This window comes from Takifugu flavidus, chromosome 14 (assembly GCF_003711565.1).
Source record: "Takifugu flavidus isolate HTHZ2018 chromosome 14, ASM371156v2, whole genome shotgun sequence".
Lineage (NCBI taxonomy): Eukaryota > Metazoa > Chordata > Actinopteri > Tetraodontiformes > Tetraodontidae > Takifugu > Takifugu flavidus.
This window is the reverse complement of record NC_079533.1, coordinates 978,817-993,540: the sequence shown is the minus strand read 5'-3', so window position 1 is coordinate 993,540 and position 14,724 is coordinate 978,817. Positions and strand designations below refer to the sequence as shown.

Genomic DNA, 14,724 nt, shown 5'->3' with positions numbered 1-14,724 from the left:
GCGAATGTGTGCGAGGCCGTACCTTATCGAGCAGCGGCAGGCAGCGGGGGACCCTCTGCTCCAGCTTGACGATGGTGATGAAGTCGCTCTCCTGTCGTTCATCCTCGCTGGTGTTGCACAGAGACAGAGGGTGATACTGTGGAAACAGAGGAGCAGAAGGTGAACCCCTCCGGATCCACTCAGAACAGTCTGCAACCCAAGCCGCCGCAGATGTGTCTGCTGACATCATCTCTGCTGGCCACCAGCAGATCGTGCACACGATACATTACTGTAGTCTGAAAAGCTCTCCAGTGGGAAGAATGCAGATAATAAATGAGACCTCGTGCTAAGCTAACCCAGCATCCACTCTGTATATGCATTATATGTGTGAATAGATCATAGATGTAGGCGCGCACTGAATGTGGCACGTTTGGCACAACTGTGTGCACGAGCCGAGTGCACTGAGACACGTTTGTCGGGCTTTGTTGTTAACAGCTATCAAAGGAGGAAAAATCCAGCCCGCTTGATCTGTGGAGGAAGAAAAAGACAGAAGCGGACACAAACGAGCGCCGCAGGGCGGCGATGTTCTGGCCAGCAGAGGGCAGCACATGTGCAGCATCTGGATGCACTCGAAACACCAGGAAAAGGGATTTCCATCCCATCAAAGTGGATGGATCCAGGGTCCAGCCGTGTTACTGGCATGCTAAAGTCTGCTCTCATGATCTTCAGGGTTCGGGCGATAGCTGGAGGTGTATTAAACACTCATTTCAGTTCATCCTTGAAATAAACTAAACAAGGTCACATAGGTTTCACAGAAAGAAGCCGCTGTAATTACACTGTAATTAACACTGTCACGAGCGGAGCAGCGGCACCATGACGACAGGGACTCTCATAGAAGCAGGGTTCTCCCCCGATGGGGGGAGGGACACCAGCCAACGGCCCCTCGTCTTCTCCTCCCACCAACATGTGTGAATCTTCAAACATCAAAGCAAAGAGCACAGCTGGTTCTTACACGGCGAGTTCTTGATAAAATCCTTTCATTTGTGGAATTGAAGCATTTCCTTTCTTGACACCAAGAGGAAAATCGCTGGCACACCAGGCAATCAATTACATGGCCCGGCTCTGCCCCCCCGCCGCCCCCCCACCGCCTTCAAACTACTGAAGAACAGGAGAGATTCTTTCGCTGGAACATTTGATCCCCTCTGAAAGGGAGGAAATTCACGGCTGCTGAAAGGCTGCATTTAAGAGCTCAGAGGAGAGCAGCGGCGTGAGCGAGTCTCAGAGATACTGTCACGGCACGAGGGGCTGCGCCGCCATCCGCCCGGGGGGGGGGGGGGGGGGAAGAACCTTCCCTGAGCAGCACGTCTGTGGGAGCGCTGGGAACTACCAGTGGCCTTCAGCACAGCTCACGTCACAACAGTGGGGATGAGACGACACGCTTCCTCTGCTGTGCCTGGTGGGGCTCCTCAAGTGGCCGAGCTGATGCGCCCCCCCCCCCCCCCCCCCCAACAATGCACCTCCAATCTCTAAAGTAAAAAGGCCCAAGGGTGACATCAACAGCTGGCTCGCCTTCCCAGGGAACCTCACGGAATGTGGCGTGAAGGGCGAAGGAGAGTCAGAGTGGCGAGTGTGGATCAGAGCCACGGAACAGAGTGGGGGGGGGGGGGGGGGGGGCACAGCTGCCAGCATCAGTACTTCAGCATCAGTTGTCTCACTAATGAATCTAAGTCATTATAACAGCCATAATTGTTGATGAAACATGAAAAGGTGAAAGAAACAGAACTTTGAAGTCCTGCCACTTCCTGCCATTGTGCAGCCTGAGGCCAGGGCCCCCAGGCACCGACCCTGCTTGGGCCAGCCGTAGGGAGGTCCTGCTGGAGCCTCCCCACCCAGGAGAAATGCTGGGTCTCACCCCGGGGCTGGGCCAACACACAATAAATCCAAGTGGAACACCTGAAGGACAGCACCCAGTGGGTGGACTGGAGGAGGACGAGACAGAGGTGGGACTGGAGGAGGACAAGACAGGGGTGGGACTGGGGGAGGGACTGGAGGAGGACGAGACAGAGGTGGGACTGAGGGAGGACGAGACAGAGGTGGGACAACAGTGGGACCAAGGGCTCTCCTTGAAGACGGGAGGGAGCGTCCGTCTTGTCTTCTCAGTGGCTCCGTATGTGAAGCTACGCTGAACACCTGTTAGTGACCTTTTGACCTTTCAGCCCTGTGATCCTGTAACAGCGGATTCTGGTTCCACCCACAGCTGCCCTGGTCTCAGACTCCAGTTGTTGGATCAGTAGAACCCTGGGGGCGGAGCTGGGGGCGGAGCCCCACCTCACGCTGATAAATGGAGGTACGCTGAGACGAGCAGAGATTGGTGGATAACAGGTCCTTTTTAAGAAGGGCAGCCAGCGGGACAGGCTAACCCCCCCAGGCCCGCCTTGCACGCTCCACATCCAGCTGCCTTCACCCTTCCATATTTACAAGAACCAGATTAAAGGCCCACAGCTGAAGGTGGCCCTTCACAAAGAGAGGATTAATCCTTTAATGGCCCCTGACTGCTGTGGCCCCCAGCAGGACCGCGAAAGACAGTTCAGTCCCTCCACATTTCAGCATTTACGGGGGCCGTCGGTGCGTTGTGCTCCTGGTTTTCTTCTAAACGTGACGGTGCACGTGTGGCTGGAATAAAAGCAGATGATTCCAAAGGGGCCAGCGTCCCTCCAGCTGTGTGGTTCTGAGGGGACCCACCTCCGTGACCACAGTGGCCCTGTTTCTCATCGCTCACCAAACATTATCTTCTATTTTGGATGCAGTCACATCAGAGGGCCGTGAGGACTCCTCGTGCCACCGTCAGTGCCACCCAACCGCTGACACAACTCTAAAATGACTCCACAAACGGGGACCCGGCTGAGCGGAGACGTCTTCATTGCTTCATGGGGTTTTTTTTGTGGCCTTGAGGAAAAAAAAGTAGAGTCCTGGGAAAAGAAATCAGTGAGTCTCCAGTTCACAGGGCCCAAAAACAACCGCAGGGCACGCAAACAGCTCCCCACAGACTGTCAACAATACACACTGGTGCACCCGGACGCCTCCTCCACTGCCTCCATCTGGAGCTGGGACTGACTCCGTTCCTTTGTAGCCACCATTAAAGGAATTCCTGAACCACCAGATAGCCTCAGTCTGAGGGCCTGGAGCACAAATACAGCGCACGGACAGAAGATGGGGGGGGGGGGCAGATAGTAGCCGCGGCGGGAAGTCAATAATATGTTTTCCACTTGCTTAGACCTGCAGAACAGCTTTTTTTCTGCTGCCAATAATCAGCGAGAGGGTTCTAGTTGATCTGCTGCCAGCAGGGAACCAAGGCCAGGACCCAGGTCAGCCTGCACCAGCACACACAACCTGCTCACGCTCATCAGCACTGTGCAGGCAAGTGTGTGTGGGGGTGTGTGTGTGGGAGTGGAGTGTGTGTGGAGGGTGTAGGGGTGTGGTGTGAGGGGGAGTGTGGGGGGGAATGGGTAGGGTGGTGGGGAGGGGGAGTGTGTAGGTGGGGTGGAGTGGGAGTGGGTAGGGGGGTGGGAGGGGAGGGTGTAGGTTTGGTTGGGTGGAGTGGGAGTGTGGGTGGGAGTGGTGTAGGTGTGTGAGGAGTGGGGAGGGTGTGGGGGAGGTGGGAGTGGGAGTGTGTAGGTGTGTGGGGTGAGTGGGAGGGGGTGGTGGGGGGGGTAGGAGGTGTGGGAGTGTGAGGCATGTGGGTGGAGTGTGAAGGAGTGGGTGGTGTGGGAGGGTTGGGAAGGGGTGTGTGGGAGTGTGAGTGTGTAGGATGTGTGAGTGCGTGTGAGTGCGTGTGTGGGGGAGGGTGGGAGTGTGAGGGTGGGTGGGAGTGGGAGTGTGTGTGGGAGTGTGTAGGTGGGTGGTAGTGTGTAGGTGTGTGGGAGTGTGTGTGGGTGGGGGAGTAGTGTGGGAGTGTGTAGGCATGTGTGGTGTGCGTGTGAGTGCGTGTGTGTGTGGGAGTGTGTAGGCATGTGTGTGTGCGTGTGAGTGTGTGTGTGTGGGAGTATGTGTGGGAGTGTGTCGGCCTTGTGTGTGCGTGTGCGTGCGTGTGTGTGGAGTGTGTAGGCATGTGTGAATGCGTGTGAGTGCGTTGGTGTGCGTGTGTGTGGGAGTGTGTAGGCATGTGTGAATGCGTGTGAGTGCGTGTGTGTGGGAGTGTGTGTGGGAGTGTGTAGGCATGTGTGAGTGCGTGTGTGTGGGAGTGTGTAGGCATGTGTGAATGCGTTGAGTGCGTGTGAGTGCGTGTGTGTGGGAGTGTGTAGGCATGTGTGAGTGCGTGTGAGTGCGTGTGAGTGCGTGTGTGTGGGAGTGTGTAGGCATGTGTGAGTGCGTGTGAGTGCGTGTGTGTGGGAGTGTGTGCTCTCCTGTTGGTGCTATGAAAGCTCCAGCCTTCAGCTCAGATTATTCCTTTATTACCACTAAAGCAGGTGAATAAATGTGTTATAGCAGCAGGATCTGGGTGTTATTACTCCTCTGGTAAATCAAACCTTTCCTTCCACGTAAATCACTCTGACTCCTGAGTCGGAGATGAAAGGGAAAAGAGTTGTCATGAGATGATTGTATCAGCACGTATACAGTAACTCAAGAGTGAGAGGGAGGGGGGCAATTACAGCTCCTGCCCCCCCTTCCCACCCCCTGGGGCTGAGAAACCTGTCAGATTAGTGCACATCAGGGATCCACCAGGTCTGCTCGCTGCAAACCTCTGCACGTGCTGACACGCACGCACACACACACCTGTGCACACTCATGGTGGCCCAGTGGGGGGGCTGTGGGGGGGTTAGGGTTGTGGCCCTGCTGTGCAGTGGTGTTGCCAACACTTGTGTGTTTAGGTGTTATGGATGAAAGCTGCAGACAGCAGGAGCAGGAGCATCTGCTGGAGAGGCCCATTACAAGCAGTCAAAGCGCTTCTGACGTGGAACTTTTTCCCATTTGGTGTTTGGAAAGCCAGGATCTGGTTCCCCCTGAGCAGACCCAGAAGGAGCAGGAGGCCTCGGTCCTGTCACAACACGGCGTGTTATCTTTTCCCTCACCTTTATCATCAGCGTATCCAGTAACTGTTAGCACACTTGTGTAAATGTGATACCATAATGAGGTTCAGGTAATTACCAGCAGCTCCGCAGCTGCCTGGCTGCTTCCATGGATATGAGATTACATATTTGGGGATCCTGCGAGGAGTGACGGTTCCAACAAATGAGCCTGAATGTTGATGCTAAACACAGTTGCTAAGTGCTGCTGCAGCAGCTTGATGGATGAGCCAGTAAATATTTGCTTTGCCTGCGGCAGCAAAATAGTGAGGTTCATTTTTCGGATCAGAATCATCGGCTTCCAGAGGCTTAATTTCCACGTTGTAATTGTTTTCTAATGTTTTCTCTTCATTTCTCAGCTAAGCTTGGTAAAAATGTTTGCTCCACCAAAGTCTTGTCAGGTAAGTTTCACTTCCGCGAAAACACACTAAGAAAAATAGTGCCGTTGGTTGTTGATCATCTTGACATGGTAGCAGTAGCAACTGTCTGAGACTAGCATGGTGCTACCTGTGTCCTCCCCACAAACACCCCAGCAGTCCCAACCGGAGCATCAGTCCATCAGGCCGCGGGCCAGAACGCCAGCATGCATTTCAAAGCTCCCAGCTAAAGATAAACAAAGCACTTCCCTGTTAAAACAAGCTGGTCATTTTTTAGCTGGGTCAGACAGGGTTGGGTGGGTCAGACAGGGTTGGGTGGGTCAGACAGGGTTAGGGTGGGTCAGACAGGGTTGGGGCTAGAGTAGGTCAGGCAGGGTTGGGTGGGTCAGACAGGGTTGGGTGGGTCAGACAGGGTTGGGTGGGTCAGACAGGTTGGGGCTAGAGTAGGTCAGGCAGGGTTAGGGTGGATCAGACAGGGTTAGGGTGGGTCAGACAGGGTTAGGGTGGGTCAGACAGGGTTGGGTGGGTCAGACAGGGTTGGGGCTAGAGTAGGTCAGACAGGGTTGGGTGGGTCAGACAGGGTTAGGGTGGGTCAGACAGGGTTGAGGAGGTGAGACAGGGTTGGGTTCCAATCAGTCCAGAGAAAAGAGACGAATGTTTCCAGAAAAGAGACCTTAAAACCCAGAAGGAATCATCTGTAAATATCCCAGTTCCTAAAAGGAATTCACGCATGTGATGCATAAATGTTCCGTCCTTTAGGCCAGGATGGATCTCTGGTGATCAGGCCACACCTGGTGATCAGGCCGCGCCGGTGATCAGGCCATGCCGGTGATCAGGCCACACCTGGTGATCAGGCCGCGCCGGTGATCAGGGTTTAGGCCGGTCTGAGGGATCTACCGCCATCATGTGATCACGTGACCTGATGTCACCTTAGAGGGGCGGAACTCTTGAAGCAGCATGTAAATGATCACAACTGTCATCAGCTGCTGTGTTTCCCTGATAGTGAGCAGGAAGAAAACACACACACACACACACACACACACACACACTGACTGTTGCTCAGTGGAACGGGGGGGGGGGGGGGCTTAAGGGGTTCAGTCTAAAACTACAGCATGACGTAGAAGACAGTGGAGATCAGAGACTCTTAGCCTGCCTCTGGAGTGAACAGTGCTGCTTTTTCCATGAAATGGCCCCATCTGACATTCCTGAACTGAAGAAGAAGAAGAACCACAACAGACTGTTGAAGGTTCCACATCAGCGCCTGGTGAAGTGGCCACATTTAAAAAACAAAACAGAGGAAAGACTCAAACCTCCACACAAACACTTTCTTCTGTAAAAGGCTCCTGCTCAGGTCAATAACCATATCTGGATATTCCTTTTGCGTTGGGAATACTCGAAGACCATAAAGATCCCTCATGAGGGCTGAGGAACGTTGACCAAGCCAACTCTGGGAAGCTCCACACCTGATTTAGCTGGAACTCAAACCTGATTTGTGAGTACGAGCAGTCTGACCTGGAGGGTCTGGGATGTGAAGCAGGCTGCTCTCTGGAGAACCTCCGACTCACAACCTGGATCCAGTTAAACGGTGAAGAGCCGTTAGCAACATTCAACCAGCTCACTCCAAGAGGAACAGCAGAGGTAGTGTGTGATAGCTGGTATCGCCATGGCAACCCACCCTCCCAACCGGACTAACCCCTCCACCTCACAGCTGATCCCTTTAACATCTGGACTGTGGTCTCCTCGCTGCTGGTATCACTTCCTAGAAGGACGCCCTGAATCCCCAAAAGCCTGGAGAACTAATCAAAGCATGAAACGTAGCTGAAGGTTCTAGTTGAGATGGTTATGAAACGTAGCTGAAGGTTCTAGTGGAGATGGTTATGAAACGTAGCTGAAGGTTCTAGTGGAGATGGTTATGAAATGTAGCTGAAGGTTCTAGTTGAGATGGTGATGAAACGTAGCTGAAGGTTCTAGTTGAGATGGTTATGAAACGTAGCTGAAGGTTCTAGTTGAGATGGTTGAAACTGCAGCTGCCACAACCACACGTCCGTGATCGGGACATCTTCTGCTGCTATCATCCCTAACATCTCCTGGTACCAGGTCTTCTGCTGCTATCATCGCTAACATCTCCTGGTACCAGGTCTTCTGCTGCTATCATCGCTAACATCTCCTGGTACCAGGTCTTCTGCTGCTACCATCCCTAACATCTCCTGGTACCAGGGTGGAACGAGGCTCCTTCTCCAGGCTGAAGCCACCTAGTGCCAGAGCCGTGGCCCCCCAGCAGGACCCCAGCAGCCCGACGCCTCTGCTGAGGGCCCGAAACAGGCCTGGTTCCGCTGCCCTTCAGGCCACCTCTAAGGTCAGCGAGAGAACAGCGCAGATGTTTGTGTCTGGCATCGGCAGACGGACATTAGCGTGTCTGGAGGTTCCGCCCCAGCGGTCAGAGCGGTGGGGGCCTTTGAAGCATCCGCCCCCCTGTGGAGGGACGCGGCATGTGATGGTCTCCCCTCACTTCCTGCTTCCACGTGCTCCAAGCCCCGTCTGTGTCTATGGGAGGGGCCGGGGAGGTGGGGGTGTGTTCGGGTAAACACTGCTGAGGTGTGGGCCCCATGCCAGGAGCAGGGAGCTCCTGGTGGAACGGCACGGAAAAATGAGACAGAGGAATGTCGACTCCATCAAGCAGTGTAAACAAGCTGGGCTGATAGAATGCTGCCACTCCGCTTTGAAGTTGCACGCACACACACACACATGCACGCACACACACACTCACACGTTTCTAAATAGGATCTTATGTGTGATTCCAAACAACCATCCCAAGGATTGGATGGATATCTGTGATGTGGAGATACATGAAGATCAGCTGGTTCTGGTCACATTAGAAGGATATCGGAGCACCTTTCCCAACGCGTAGCGACCAACGCTGCCCCTACTGGACGGTGCCCGCCTCTGCAACCCAGGCCGGAACTTACGGCTCTATTTATTACTCTCAGACACACACACACAGAGACACACACACACACACACAGCAGGCATGTGCAGACCCCAGCACCTGCTCATCTTACACATGCTCCACCCGTCAGTCTTCCGCTCTTCCAGATTTCCTTCCATCCCACTCTTCATACTGGTTCTGGCCCTGCTGGGGCCCTGTTGACCTTCTCTGCTGAGGACGCAGCAGCGACACCAGCCAACATGGAGGCACCACAGCCTCCGTGCACGGTGCACGGTGATGGTCTAGTTCCCTACAGCACTGATCACCTTCATGCTAAATGCTAACCTTCCTCTTGCTTTAGTGTCCACCTCACCAAGAGTTAAGGTGTATCTCTGCAAAGCTAAACTAAATAGATTAGCTAGTGCACAGGTGTAAATACCAGAGCAATTCATCAGCTGTGGAGCAGAGCACGCAGACGGTTCTACACTAATATCCGCCTGCACACTCGCATCTGCCGCCACCATCAGACGCTTCACGAGCTCTCACACACGCTCACAGAGGCCTGCCGTCAACACACACATAAATATCTGCTCCTTCTTGGTAACAGTGTGTTTACAGGCCACACAAACACAGCAGAGCTGCTGCAGCCTCCACAGGCTGCAGATGTGCACGTCCGTGCACGTCCGTGCACGTCTGACTGGCCAGGAACAGTTAGTGCATGTGAGGAGAACGTGGGTCTCAGCACAGAGAAACATTCACATGGTGATACGGCGGAAAACTCATGTTTAACAAGTTAAATACAGGAGACAGCAGAAGACATCAGAGGACACCTCAGCTTCTGCTGAGGACACAGGACAGAGGACACAGGACACAGCACAGAGGGCACAGGACAGAGGGCACGGGACAGAGGGCACAGGACAGAGGGCACGGGACAGAGGGCACGGGACAGAGGGCACGGGACAGAGGACACAGGACAGAGGGCACAGGACAGAGGGCACAGGACAGAGGGCACGGGACAGAGGACACAGGACAGAGGGCACGGGACAGAGGGCACGGGACAGAGGACACAGGACAGAGGGCACAGGACAGAGGGCACGGGACAGAGGGCACAGGACAGAGGGCATAGGACACAGGACAGAGGACACAGGACAGAGACACAGGACAGAGGACACAGAACAGAGGGCACAGGACAGAGGGCACAGGACAGAGGACACAGGACAGAGGGCACAGGACAGAGGGCACAGGACAGAGGACACAGGACAGAGGGCACGGGACAGAGGGCACAGGACAGAGGGCACGGGACAGAGGATACGGGACAGAGGACAGAGGACAAAGGACAGAGGACAGAGGACACAGGACAGAGGGCACAGGACAGAGGACACAGGACAGAGGGCACAGGACAGAGGGCACAGGACAGAGGGCACGGGACAGAGGGCACAGGACAGAGGGCACAGGACAGAGGACACAGGATACAGGACAGAGGACAAAGGACAGAGGGCACAGGACAGAGGACACAGGATACAGGACACAGGATACAGGAAACAGGACAGAGGACACGGGATACAGGACAGAGGACACAGGACAGAGGACACAGGACAGAGGGCACAGGACAGAGGGCACGGGACAGAGGGCACAGGACAGAGGGCACAGGACAGAGGACACAGGATACAGGACAGAGGACAAAGGACAGAGGGCACAGGACAGAGGACACAGGATACAGGAAACAGGACACAGGATGCAGGATACAGGAAACAGGACAGAGGACACAGGACAGAGGGCACAGGACAGAGGACACAGGACACAGGACACAGGACAGAGGATACAGGACAGAGGACACAGGACAGAGGACACAGGATACAGGACAGAGGACACAGGATACAGGAAACAGGACAGAGGATACGGGACAGAAAACACAAGACAGAGGACACAGAACACAGCGGAAACAGGACACAGGACAGAGAACCCAGGACTAAGGACAGAGGATACAGGACCCAGGACAGAGGACACATGAAAGAGGACACAGGACAGAGGGCATAGGACACAGGACAGAGGACAGAAAACACAAGATGGAGGACACAAAACAGAGGAAACAGGACACAGGACAGAGGACAGAGGAGCCATAATCAATCATCGCATGTGGAGGTGATTAATGCCCACACACACACACACACACACACACACGCTCTCTCACACACATACACACACACTCTCACACCCACACACTCTCACACGCCCACAAACACGCACACACCCACACATGCACACACCCACACACACACACCTGGGGGGGAGGAGGCAGGAGCCTTTTAACAACACACACTCCGCTGACTCGGCAACCTGATCCATTTTATTCCAGACTCCCGCTGCAGCTCCACAACACTTCCTGGGTCTCCTTCCTCTGCCCCCCAGGGTGTGAGGACCCCAGCTACCACGGGGAGCCTCCATACATGTGGGCAACCACGCGTGCATGTGTGTGTGTGTGTGTGTGTTGTGTAGAGTACAGGAGATATGATCACATGACATGAAAGCACACCTCAGAATTCCAGCCTGACTAAAGAGTTCACACAGAGTTGGGAAGATTACATTGTTGTGCAGAATTCATTAACACACACACACACACCACACACACACACACACACACACATGCACACACCCACACATGCACACACCCACACACACACACACACACATCAATGGAATGCCCTGCCCAGATGCAGCCAGGTGACAACAACAATGTGGCAGTAAATTTCCGTCACCTTTGGTCCCTACAACTATAGCTAAGTCCGTTTGTGGCATTTACAGCCGTGTCGAGATGAAAGCGCGCCGCTCAGACTTGACTCGCTCGTCACAAATCTGTCAAATATTCCGGGAGAAGCTGTTCAGTGGCTCCCTCCTCCCGCTCTCACGGTGAGCGCCGATCCCGCCGGGCCGCCATCACCGTTCGGAGGACAAGAACCCGACGTTGGGTCTTTCTGAGCCGAGCCGGCGGCCATCTTGGCTGAGACGTTTCCTCTCACAGGCCAAAGTGCAACCGCTGATGCAACAAATGCTCCCGGCTGACGACGCCAGAGACGGAACCTCGTGATCGGGTCGGGGCGACGCCGTCTTGATCGCTCCTTTCATGTTCATGTTGTTTTAGCAGCGGACAAAATGGAACCAGAATTTCCTGATTCGTTTCTCCCATCGGGACCTTTGTAGGCGAGCCAGCGTGGAAGAGCGCACGCACACCTGCACCCAGCAGCAGGAGGCGCTAACGAGCGACCAGAGAGGCCTTGGTACCACCACAGCCCACATCCCAGGCAACAACCGTAGGAGCCGTCCTCAAAGATCACAGCATGGAGGAGAGGCTCAGCCCGAATGGTTCTGCTAGCTGGAGCCTCCACCCAGCCGGGTCTCCGGGTTCTGCTAGCAGTGCTGGATGCTGGAGCCTCCGCCCAGCCGGGCCCCCCACGTCTCCTGGTTCTGCTAGCAGTGCTGGCTGCTGGAGCCTCCGCCCAGCCGGGCCCCCCACGTCTCCTGGTTCTGCTAGCAGTGCTGGCTGCTGGAGCCTCCGCCCAGCCGGGCCCCCCCACGTCTCCTGGTTCTGCTGGCAGTGCTGGATGCTGGAGCCTCCGCCCAGCCGGGCCCCCCCACGTCTCCTGGTTCTGCTAGCAGTGCTGGCTGCTGGAGCCTCCGCCCAGCCGGGCCCCCCCACGTCTCCTGGTTCTGCTGGCAGTGCTGGCTGCTGGAGCCTCCGCCCAGCCGGGCCCCCCCACGTCTCCTGGTTCTGCTGGCAGTGCTGGATGCTGGAGCCTCCGCCCAGCCGGGCCCCCCCACGTCTCCTGGTTCTGCTGGCAGTGCTGGCTGCTGGAGCCTCCGCCCAGCCGGGCCCCCCCACGTCTCCTGGTTCTGCTGGCAGTGCTGGATGCTGGAGCCTCCGCCCAGCCGGGCCCCCCACGTCTCCTGTGGTCTGCTAGCAGTGCTGGCTGCTGGAGCCTCCACCCAGCCGGGTCTCCTGGTTCTGCTAGCAGTGCTGGCTGCTGGAGCCTCCACCCAGCCGGGTCCCCCCCCCACGTCTCCTGGTTCTGCTAGCAGTGCTGGCTGCTGGAGCCTCCACCCAGCCGGGTCTCCTGGTTCTGTTAGCAGTGCTGGATACTGGAGCCTCCACCCAGCCGGGCCCCCCCACGTCTCCTGGTTCTGCTGGCAGTGCTGGATGCTGGAGCCTCCACCCAGCCGGCCCCCCCACGTCTCCTGGTTCTGTTAGCAGTGCTGGATACTGGAGCCTCCACCCAGCGGCCCCCCCCACGTCTCTGGTTCTGCTGGCAGTGCTGGATGCTGGAGCCTCCACCCAGCCGGGCCCCCCACGTCTCCTGGTTCTGCTGGCAGTGCTGGATGCTGGAGCCTCCACCCAGCCGGGCCCCCCACGTCTCCTGGTTCTGCTGGCAGTGCTGGATGCTGGAGCCTCCACCCAGCCGGCCCCCCCACGTCTCCTCTCTAAAACACGCCCGTTAAATACTCCACATCAGCGTGAGAGCCTACACAGATGATGGCGGCAGATGTTTAGCGTAGAGGGACCGGTCCAAGCGGACATGAAGATCCAGGACTAGATCCAGGATCCAGTAAAAAGAGCTGTTTGATCCCTGAGGTCTGGCTGAGCTGCTGGTGCGGGCGGTTCTGGATCAAGGCCGTCACATCACATCACACCATATTATATTTATTTTCTGTTGTTTATCCGTCCGATGCTCAGGCAGCCGCGTGGAGCTGCTCTAGCAGGAGAAACGCGGCCTCCTTATGTCCCCGTGATGAATGCCAACTGTCCTGCTGGCAGAGGACGGGGACGTGTCCTCTGCTACTATGGCTTTATGGAACGGAACACCTCGTACCCAAGCGCCCTGAATGAAAATGCAGATCCAATAAGTTTCTCCTCTGTGGAAAAACGGAGTGGGACTCCAAACGCTCCACTTTTAGCTCAAGTGTCCAAAGACGCGATTCCTCTTTTGTCCCATTTCTCATTCACACTGAACATGGCGCCCCGGCCGGCGTGCTGAGCGCCGTCCCAGGAGGGGAGACGGCCAGTAGAGTCACAACTGTGCGAGGAGCCGCGCTGGAGCGCCGCCAGGACGCCATCCCGCCACATTAAAAGAGGGCAGTGCGTCACGCTGGCGTCACGTTACTCTGAGAGCTCAGATGCTCCGACAATAAAGTCAAAGAAAGCCCTGAGCCAAGATGGCCGCCGAGGGAGGCGCCAGAGTTAGCACAGCGACGCCTACGTTCAAGGCTAATATCAGCACCCTTCTGAATAAAACAGGAAGGAGGAGGAGGTTTGGTCAACAGGTTTGGTCAAAATGTCTGGTCAACAGGTTAGTCGACAGGTCTAGTCGACAGGTTTAGTCAACAGGTTTAGTTGACAGGTTTGGTCAAAATGTCTGGTCAACAGGTTTAGTCGACAGGTTTAGTCGACAGGTTTGGTCAAAATGTCTGGTCAACAGGTTTAGTCAACAGGTTTGGTCGACAGGTTTGGTCAACATGTCTGGTCAACAGGTCTGGTCAACAGGTCTGGTCAACAGGTTTAGTCAACAGGTCTAGTTGACAGGTTTGGTCAAAATGTCTGGTCAACAGGTTTAGTCGACAGGTTTAGTCAACAGGTCTAGTCGACAGGTTTAGTCGACAGGTTTAGTCGACAGGTTTAGTCAACAGGTTTAGTCGACAGGTCTAGTCGACAGGTCTAGTCAACAGGTTTAGTCCACAGGTTTAGTCAACAGGTCTGGTCGACAGGTTTAGTCAACAGGTCTAGTCAACAGGTTTAGTCAACAGGTCTAGTTGACAGGTTTGGTCAAAATGTCTGGTCAACAGGTTTAGTCGACAGGTTTAGTCGACAGGTCTAGTTGACAGGTTTGGTCAAAATGTCTAGTCAACAGGTCTGGTCGACAGGTTTAGTCAACAGGTTAGTCGACAGGTTTAGTCAACAGGTCTAGTCAACAGGTTTAGTCGACAGGTTTAGTCGACAGGTTTAGTCAACAGGTCTGGTCGACAGGTTTGGTCAAAATGTCTGGTCAACAGGTTTAGTCGACAGGTTTAGTCAACAGGTCTAGTCAACAGGTTTAGTCGACAGGTTAGTCAACAGGTCTAGTCAACAGGTTTAGTCGACAGGTTTAGTCGACAGGTCTAGTTGACAGGTCTGGTCGACAGGTTTAGTCGACCCACATGTGCTGTTTAGCTGCACGTTATTTCCTCAGATGCTCAGCAGGATCTCAGCTCCTCTCTCCTCCTTGTTCAAACGTGATCAATTAGACATTAATCCTTAATGAACTGATGTTTCCTCAGATATTTTGGCAGGACGAACCTGCAGAGCTCCCACACAAGGAACCTTTTATCTCTGTGCCTGAAGGCATCGGGCCTC

At 55.1% G+C, this 14,724-nt stretch overlaps 1 pseudogene; it reads right to left on the bottom strand.

Annotated features, from left to right (window-relative positions):
* LOC130538057 (E3 ubiquitin-protein ligase RNF43-like) overlaps positions 1-14,724 on the bottom strand; it is a 56,539-nt pseudogene that overhangs the window by 25,722 nt on the left and 16,093 nt on the right.